Source organism: Lipotes vexillifer, unplaced genomic scaffold (assembly GCF_000442215.2).
Source record: "Lipotes vexillifer unplaced genomic scaffold, Lipotes_vexillifer_v1.1 scaffold469, whole genome shotgun sequence".
NCBI lineage: Eukaryota > Metazoa > Chordata > Mammalia > Artiodactyla > Lipotidae > Lipotes > Lipotes vexillifer.
In genome coordinates, this window is record NW_006788006.1 from 2,440,420 (window position 1) to 2,447,900 (window position 7,481).

General features: G+C 49.2%; 1 protein-coding gene across 1 annotated transcript in view; it reads left to right on the forward strand.

Moving 5' to 3' along the window:
- SLC27A1 (solute carrier family 27 member 1) overlaps positions 1 to 7,481 on the forward strand; it is a 27,267-nt gene that overhangs the window by 471 nt on the left and 19,315 nt on the right. The window lies entirely within an intron of this gene.

The following is a 7,481-nucleotide window of genomic DNA, read 5'->3' on the forward strand; positions in this document are numbered from 1 at the left end:
GAGGGCGGGGCTGTGGGCGGGGCTGGGACCTGGAAAGAGGGGGTTGGGGGACTCTGAGGGCACCAGCAGGGGACATCTTGAGGGATTCCCTGGAGGGAGATGAGTAGATTTCAGTGTCCTTGAGCCTGCGTGGGTGACCTCAGGGCTCTGGACGGCAACTTGGGGGTACTAGGGCAGCGAGTAGGACTTCCAGAGAGCTGAGGCTGATTGGGAGGCCGTGCGTGTTTGGGGGGCGTCTCTATGGGGCTTTGGTCACTGTGGGAGGGCTCTGGGGCGTCTTCAGGGACTCCGGTAGGTCCCCAGGAGTTCTCAGGGGGACTTTCTCAGGGAGAATGAAAGGGCTTCCTGGGACACGTGTAAAGGGCTTTTAGAGCCTTTGAAGGGTGTTTGTCTCCTCAGGGCCATTTACAGGTCTCTCTGTGGTCGGGGTGCTCTTTGAGAGTTTGAGGTCTGTGCGTGACCTTGGGGGTTGTTCAGAGTCTGTGGAGAGGTTGCTGTGTATTCCAAGATTTGCTTAGGGGTCTCTGGTGACTGAGAATCTCTGGGGAGGGGATTCTGGTGGTGTTTGCAGGCATCCTTGGAAGGTCTCTGGGGTATCTCTAGGGGCCTGCTCAGAGAAGCTGTTGGGAGTCCTCCTGGGGTGAAATCAGTGCTTCTGCGCATTATCCCCGGAGCAAATCTCAGGAACAGCCTCCATGTGGAACTCCCTGAGCACTTGCTATGGGTCTGCCAGTCTTGGTGCCCATGGGGAGGTGGGAGGACTAACCCATTGTAAGGGTGAAGAAACTGAGGCTCTGTGAGCAGCAGGGATGGTGTGCAGCTGGAAAAACTTCCACTGCAAATTGACTGGTTCTGAACCTTCTAGAACCTGACCTTTCTTTTCCACACCCTGGCCCCTGCCCCTCTCCTTGGTTTTCTGACATGCAGATTGGACTGTGCTCTCTGTTCAGACACCCTCCACAACCTCCATCCTCTGCAGTAGAAAAGACTCAGCCTCCAGCTGGGTACTTGAGGTCCTGACAATCTATTCCCTGCCCACTTGCCACTCCCCACCTCTCCATAGGTTTATCTGGCCCCCAGATCAACTTGCCTTGTCAGGCTCAGGCTGCTTTCCTCTGTCTGGAATACACTGGCCCTCCTTTTGCCTGGCAACGCCTTATGATGTTGCCTCCCTCAGGGCACCCTTTGCTGAATTTTCCTGCTCAGCACCCTCCCATGGCTCCTTGTTGCTCTTAGAATCTAGACCACATGAGGTTTCTGACCATGTTCCCAACCTCCTGTCCTTTCCTTTGTCACTCTTCCAGCTACACTGGCCTCCTTGCTGTTCCTAAACACACTCGTATTTATTCCAGCCCCAGGGCCTTTGCATTTGCTATACCCTCTGCCCAGATCACTCTTCCCCTGCTCTTCATTTTCATCATGCCATGGCTTAAATGTCACCTTGTCAGACAGCTCTCCCCTGACCCTATGTCTCTGTAGACCCTCCCACCTTGTTGCTCTCTTGCAGAATGGCCAAGATTTACACAGGGCTTCCTCTGTGGGAGGCACTATGCTAAGCATGACTTCTTCAAGTCCTCCCAACCACCCTGAGAGGTGGGTACTCTCTTGTCCCATCTTACAGATGAGCAGACTGAGGCACAGCATAGTTTTGTCACTTGCCCAAGGTCACACAGCTGGCCAGTAGTGGGGGCAGGATTTGAACCCAGGCAGTGTGGCTCCAGGGCTTGACTTGTAACCACTAGTGGCATCAGTCACTTGTAATTATCATATGTGTCTGCTTTCTTGCTTTTTAATTTTGGGGTCTCTTTCCCCCCACTAAACTGTAGGCCCTGTTGGGGGGCCAGCACAGATGGAGACTGTGTTGGACTTTGTGCTCCTGTGGCCCTGGTCTCCCGTCAGGGCGGCACACAACAGGAGCGCAGGATATATTTTTTGGATGGCAGGTCTTCACTCCTTCCTTTTTTGGATGGCAGGTCTTCACTCCTTCATGCCCAAGGAAGGGGATATCTGTGACCAGCTCTGTCTCCCCGGGAAAAGGACAGAAGCTGGGTCCACTCAGAGTCCCCAACACAGAGCTTGACACACTTTCTGTAGGAGGCAGCCTGGAAGATGGCCCCACCTCCCAGTCTTCCCACCTTTGTATGATCCCTTCCCTTTGAGTGTGGGCTGGACCTAGTGACTCACTTCTAATGAACAGAATACAGCAAAAGCAATGGGATATTACTTCTGAGATTAGGTAATAAAAAGGACTGTGGCTTCCATCTTGGGTTCTCTCTCATGGGTCACTCCCTCTGGGGGAAGCCAGCTGTCATGTAAGGCAGCTCTGTGGAGAGTCTCACATGAGTGAACTTGGAAATGGATTCTCTCCCAGTGAAACCTTGAGATGATCACAGCCCCTGCTGACACCTTGATTACAGCCTCACAAGACACCCTGAGCCAGAACCACCCAGCTAAGCTGCTCCTGGATTTGTGACCCACAGAAACTGTGAGATTATCAGTGTTTGCTCTTTTCAGCTAGTAATTTTGGTTGCAATTTGTTACACAGCGATAGCTAACTAATGCAGCTTATGTAACACCCACCCACCTCTGTACCAGGTTTTGTTCTAGTGTTCTCACAGTCCTGTAAGGAAGGAATGCTTACTAATCCCATTTTGTGGTTGGTGAACCAAAGCACTGAGAGGGGAGGTCATTTGCCCAAGAACACAGAGCTGAGGAGCGGCAGGACTCCAGAGTATGTGTTCTTAGCTGCTGTGTTGTGCTGGGGTGGTGGTGCAGGCTGGCTGCATTTAGAACCTAGGTTCAGAAATATTTAAGCACACAGCCTCAGTTCTTCTAACTCGTCTTCTATTTTCCTCATGAAATCTGATCACAATAATCTGTGTTTATTTCTTCCTGCCCCGGTGTCCTAGAGCTCAGGGTGAAAGCAGGAAGGGGCAGAAGGAGCAGTGGGGCAAGAAAAGGCCTCAGGAAGGGACCAAAGGTGGACAGTGGCCTCTTTGTCCCCTGGGTGGGGGTGGCTTGTGCTGCTGCCAGGCAGGGTGGCCCAGACATGTGGCTGGAGCCCAGTGCTGAAGTCCACTGCCCACCCGTGTGGGTGTGCTCCAGAGAGGCTGGGGGCAAGGGCGGGAGGGACAGGCCGTGAAGACTGGGCCCCATTGTGATTGCTTGAGTAACCTGAGCACGAGCCACTGCAGCCTCAGTCTCTGCTGTGCTGTCTGTGGATAGGGAGCACCCCTGTGGGAGCTGCTTCCTGTGCTTCCTACCCTTGCTGACGGCCCTCTCCCCATGGCTGTAACAACTAGCCCCCCTTCATGGGGTTCTTGGGGTGCTTCACTGAAGCTCTTAGAGGAGAGCTGGGCACATAATAGGCACTCAGACTTGTTGGTGCTGATCGCCTTCACCCAGCAGTGGGTACCTCAGAGATTAGGTGCTTGGTGGCTAGAGCCAGAGCATCTAGCTGTGGCCCTCACTCTGCGCCTTGCTAGCCCATGAAAGATCACCCTCTGAGTCTTAGTTCCTTCATCTCTAAGAGTACACCTTGTGCATTCTCTCTTCTTTAAGAAAACATGAATTGAGCACCTGTTGTGTGCATCACGGGCACTTGTTCTGTCACGTGGTACATGGTGACTGTTTGGGGGCAGGCCTGAGGAGGAACAGAGGGACCCTGCCAGGGGGCCTGGTCTGTGTTGTTCTGTCCTCTACTTGCTGTGTGACCTTGGGTGTGTAATTCACCTCCCTGAGCTCCCAGCTCATCCACCATCTGACATGGGGATTTTAGAACCCTACTTTGGAGGGTGGCCGTAAGGTTAGCTCAGTAAATGCTGAGGCTGCTCACCGTAGCAACTCTATTTATTTGTTGAATGGTTGAGATACCAGGATCTGACCAGGGAGGTGGATGTATAAAAACAGCTAACTTTTAACATTTTACATTTTCAGTTATTTTTTGGTAACAGTTAATACATAACCCAGGTACAAAATTCAAATGTTAGAGAGAGGTTTGCTGTGAATGCTGCCCTCTCTCCATTGCCCCCAGCCCTGCAGTTCCCCTCCTCAGAGGCATCTTGTGTCTCTTTCCCAAGAAATATTTGTAGACCTCTTCTTGTTCTTGGTGCTCACAAATGGCCGCACATTCTCCGTCATATTCTTCACCTCCTGCTTTCTTTCTTCTCTCCACTTTCACCTGAAATGTTTGCTTTTATTAAAGTCATGCAGGCTTCGAGATGAAAGATTCTAGCCTTCTACCTCAAGTGGCAGCTGCCAGCCCCACCCTCTACCCACATTTCCCCTTCCCTTCCAGGAGTGATTCTTACCTCTCCTTTGAATCTTTTGGACTTCACCTCCGCGTCTCTAAATGGCTTATGTGACAAATCTGCATTTTTTCACTTTGAGACTTGATCTGTCATCTCACTCCATGGAAGATGAGGATTTGGCATCCCTTTACCCCCCTGTCCTCACTCTCTTGCTGTCCCTGTGCATGGTGTGTACATACCCACCCTCATACATACACAGACACACATGTTCTTCCATCCCTTCATTGTCCCAATATTATTACAGTTGATTCTCATTATTTGTGGTAGTTTTCTTTTTCTTCTTCTTCTGCTTTTTTTTTTTTTGGAAATGCTGCAAGGCTTGCGGGATCTTAGTTCCCCCACCAGAGATTGAACCCGCACCCTCGGCAGTGAAAGCACGGAGTCCTAACCACTGGCCCACCAGGGAATTCCCTGTGATAGTTTTGTTCTACAAAGTTGCTGCGAACATTGAATTAGCAAATACTGAACCATTGTTCCTAGGGAAAATACAGGGTTAGGTTCTTGCAAGCCTCTGATCACATTTTCATCAACCAGTCAATACATAATCTTGTTTCATGTGTATTCTGTTTAAAGACACATCATTTAATATATATTGTTGATTCATTACTGTTGAACTCACTGCCAGCAACATTATAACTCATGCCTGAACAAAACTTATCTAATATGAGTATCTCCTCCGTAAGGCACATCACAGCCTTCTTGTACTTAGGAACACTAGACAGCATTTCAGCATTATGCCTGGGGCCCATTTTAAACAGCAAAATCAACAACAAAAAGCACAAAAACACCAAAAAATGTGGCATTAAATAGACTGCCAAAAGGATGCTTGTTTATAATATGAATTAAACAACTTTATGTATTTTTGTCTGGAGTTATTGATTGCCTTCGTATTGGTTAGTTTTCTATGTATTTATCTCTACTTCAAAGCCAAACTCCACAACATTTGTCTCTCTCTCCTCTAATATTTATAGCATCAGATGGGCTTTCATCTTTCTTTTTTTTTTGCGGTACTCGGGCCTCTCACTGTTGTGGCCTCTGCCATTGCTGAGCACAGGCTCCGGACGCGCAGACTCAGCCGCCATGGCTCACGGGCCCAGCCGCTCCGCAGCATGTGGGATCCTCCCAGACCGGGGCACGAACCCGTGTCCCCTGCATTGGCAGGTGGACTCTCAACCACTGTGCCACCAGGGAAGCCCTCCGTTGTTTTTTTTTGTTTGTTTTTGTTTTTGCGGTACGCGGGCCTCTCACTGTTGTGGCCTCTCCCGTTGCGGAGCACATGCTCCGGACGCGCAGGTTCAGCGGCCATGGCTCACAGGCCCAGCCGCTCCGCGGCATGTGGGATCTTCCCGGACCGGGGCACGAACCGGCCTCCCCTGCATCGGCAGGCGGACTCCCAACCACTGCGCCACCAGGGAAGCCCCCCTCCCCCTGTTTTTAATATCTCTTATTAGTGAAGTACGCTTGTTACAGTTGATGAGTCATTGTTGATACATGATTATTAACTAAGCCCCATATTTTTCATTAGGGTTCATGTGTATGTTGTACATTCTTTGTGCCCTCACATTTAAATTTTACAGGATCTTTTTTTTTTCATTCCCTGAAAGCTTTTATATAGCATCCTATTCTTGTTTCATGGATGCAGTATATCTTCGTACATTTTCAAGGATATTAATGACTTTATTAGTTTTTTTCTCTTTGCACAATCTCTTTTTCCTCAAAGATTTTCTTCTTTGTTTATTTTAGTCTCCATCATCCCTATTAGAGGAAATCCCCAGCAGTCTGGTAGTCCTTGGCTGTAAAACCAATTAGAAGCTCTCAGCATGGATGTGTGTAGGGGGTGAGGGGGTCTTGTCAACTGAGCTTCGTGATGGGGTCACCTGGCCAGGTGGTGCTTTGGGGAAAGTCCAGTGCAGTGTCTTTGGGTCTTTCCTCCAGGCCCGGGCACAGGCCCCACCAGCAGCATCCCAGGAACACAGCGGGGAAGAGGGCTGGAGGCTTGGCATCTGGCAAGTAAACATTCACTTAACACCCATTTGCAGGGAGGTGCCCCACCCAGAAACCCTCCTGTGGATGGACTTTAAATCTTCTCCTGGGTGGCCACTTTTTTTTTTTTCAGTTGAGATACTGACATATAACACTCTGTTAGTTTCAGGTGGGCAACATATTGATTTGCTATTTGCATAAAGGTTTCTCCTGCTACCGGAAAGTAGAGCATTCCTCTGAAACCTTTCATAAACCTAAATGGTGTAAAGGGAAGAAGCAATTACCTTAGGATGCATCTTGCTAATGGGTACACAAAATAAATTGAGATAAAGTTCAGATGCTTACAGACACAGTTCAGAGCTATGGCAGCTTGATGCTGGGATGCTGAATGTAGTTCCCAGGGAAGGAGCTTGGCAGTGCCTCTCTCACTGCTTTGGGTGCGCACTGCCCCTATAACAGCTCCCTGCAGAACAAACACCGAACACTATTTTTACTTTTTGCCTTTCATTGTAAAAGCGAAAATCCTCTTTGGATTTCTTTCGGTTAGCAAAAACAGGTACTAATTTTGGTCTTTCACAAAAGAGAAGCGGCATTAAAGTGAATTTTTGAAAAGTAGGGGATACTGGTATACTGTGAAATGATCACCACTGTAAGTCTAGTTAACATCCATCACCATACATAGTTACAAAAACTTTTTTCTTGTGAGGAGAACTTTTAAGATCTACTCTCTTCGCAACTTTCAAATATGCAATGAGGTATTATTGACTACAGTCACCATGTTGTACATTACATCCCCATGACATTTATTTCACAGGGGGGCTTCTTAAACAGATTTCTATCAGTCCTCCACTGCAGCCCAGGATTCTGCTTTCCCCCTCCTCCTGGGGCCTCCACCTCTCATGTGCTGCTGCCCAGCTTCCCAAAGTGGGGTGATTTGGTCTCCATTTCCATTTTCCCAGTCCTTGTGAGTTCACACTTAAGACCTTTTACTAGCCGTTTTGGGAGGCACTGTCAGCAGTCAGTGTCTGAGTGCTCAATCTGCCATCTTTGCCACATGGTCAGCAGTAACTCTTCCCATTTACCTCTAGGGTCCTTCCTCATCCCTTGCATTGGGGGCGCCACTCTTGTGCGCAGCCTTCTGTTGTAAGCTTCAGCTCGAGCCGTTCATCTCACCCCGCGCTTCCTGCA